We start from the raw sequence: 2,301 nt of genomic DNA on the forward strand, positions 1-2,301 counted from the left end.
AAAAAAAAAAAAAAAAAGTTGTTCTTCCTACTTCAAATTAAGCAAACATCTCTTACTGGTCTGCCCTCCATTTGGGGATTTTAGTTAATTTCAGGTGTAGTCAAATTGACAACCAAAACTAGCCATGGCCGGGGGCAGCAAAAGCTGTAGACTTTGTAGGCTTATAGAGACAAGGATATTTTAGAAGGGACGTAGGAAAGGCCTCCCTATTAGTGTGTGCGCATATGGGTTCATGTGTGTGTGATGTGGGATGGTGCACACGCATGTGTATGCATGTAGTAGATAAAGGTTGGCATCTGGTGTCTTCCTCTCTCATCCTCCACAGTCTATGTGTGTATGTTTGTGTACGTACATGAATTTTTTTCTTTTTATAAATTTTTATTATTTTGAGGCAGGGTTTCTCTCTGTAGCCCTGGCTGTCCTGGAACTCACTCTGTAGACCAGGCTGGCTACAGACTCAGAGATCCTCCTATCTCTGCCTACTGAGTGCTGGAATTAAAGGTGTGTGCCACCACCACGGGGCCTCAGCCTATTGTTTTTTGTGACAGCTTCTCTCACTGAATTTGGATCTTGCTGGTGTCTCACTTCCACAGGACTGGGATCACCGGAGTGTGTCCTCAGGCCCGGCTTTTACAGGTCCCCAGGCAAGCCCTTTCTTTAGCAGATGAACCATCACTCTGCCCCACTCAGCCGTCTGGAAGCTCGAGTCTGGCTGACAGACAGGAGCAGTTGATATGATACCTGTCCGAGAGAGAACTTGCAGGTAGAGGAATAGCAAGAGAAAATCTAGGACAGGGTAGGCAGCTTGGGAGTGATGTGCACATTCATTGTTGATGGTGGTGTTTGATGGAACACGCAACACGCAACACGTTATTTCCTACACGGAAGCAACAGACAGTCTTACAGCGTAGCTGAGGGGAACTGCCAACCTTCCTCTGCCTCTGCCTCCCACTAGCTAGAGTCCAGGCAGGCGCCACCATCACTAGATGAAGCAACAGTTCTCCCTAAGGCAAAAATCAAACTGCGAAATGCTTGAGATCTGTCTAGCCTTAGAATGTTGCTCAATGTGGAGGGCCTTACAGTTCATCTTCATTCCAGCAAAAAATGCTTGCATTCTTTCTTTTTTTTTTTTTTCAAGAATCCATTTGTTTTTATGTATATTGGTGTTTTGAATGCATGCATGCCTGTGTGAGGATATCAGATTCCCCTGGAACTAAGAGTTACAGACAGCCGTGAGCTGTCACGTGGGTTCTGGGAATTGAACCCTGGTCTGCTGGAAGAGCAGTCAGTGCTCCTAACCACGGAGCCATCTTTCCAGCCCTGCTTGAGTTCTTTATGGTACGGATTCACTTCAGCCGGGTTTAGGAGTCTTGCCTGTGTGAGGAGTGCTATGGGGCGGGTCATCCTGTCTCCCACAGGAACTAAATCCAAGGGCAGCTTCAGTGGAACTTGCCCTGCAGGAGTGAGGATGGGGCCAGCCTGGAGAGCTTCCCTCAAAGAGGCTCCTGAACTCTGGTCCTTTGCTCTAATCGCTGTGGACGTGCTGGGCCGCACTAAGAGGCTCCCTAGGGTGGTGCCTGCTGGTGCTGGGTAAAGGTCCCCTTATTTAATGCCAAGGACTACACAAAGTAAAAATTCCTCTGATCTCAAGCCTTAGCAAAGGTTATACTGCCTGGGAGAGGGAAAGTTTAGGGTGGTGCACACGTGTGCAGGCTGGGAGGAGTCCGAGGCAAGTGGCGCGCCCTCCCTAACTGAACAGTTCAGTTCCCGTACCGACCCTAACTCGCACTGCTCTCCCCAGCGGCGCACGCGTTCTTCGTACGCACTGACTTCTGAAAGGCTTGACTCATTATTTTTTTCATTATTACATTGATCTATTTAGTAGGGAGGAGTGTAATGAACGTACATGTGTCGTGGCACAAGTGTGATGTAGTGTGAGGACCTAACTTTGCAAACTCCATTTTAAACATTTTAAAGAAGAGGCTTCATCTTAAGCCATACAGTGAACAGGGGCAGATCACAGCTCCAGAAATGTGCTGTGATAGCGGAAGTTTAAACAGATACCCTGAAAATAGCCAAATGAGGAGCTAAGAAGCAGGGCCATACAATTTAATGAGGTCCGGTGCCCAGGAGGCGTCCTGTCCTTGAAGACACCTTGTCAGTTATTAATGGCTCTTTGTTAGGGTTTCGCACCCAAAAACTGACCAATGATTTCAGAAACTACCTTACCCTACGCCCTCCTTACCCCGTCTCAAAACAACAGGACGTGAGCTCCCCTGATTATGGTGTCTCCTCTCTAAA

This window comes from Alexandromys fortis, unplaced genomic scaffold (genome assembly GCF_014885135.2).
Source record: "Alexandromys fortis isolate MF-2015 unplaced genomic scaffold, M_Fortis_MF-2015_v1.1 scaffold_216, whole genome shotgun sequence".
In the NCBI taxonomy this organism is placed as follows: domain Eukaryota; kingdom Metazoa; phylum Chordata; class Mammalia; order Rodentia; family Cricetidae; genus Alexandromys; species Alexandromys fortis.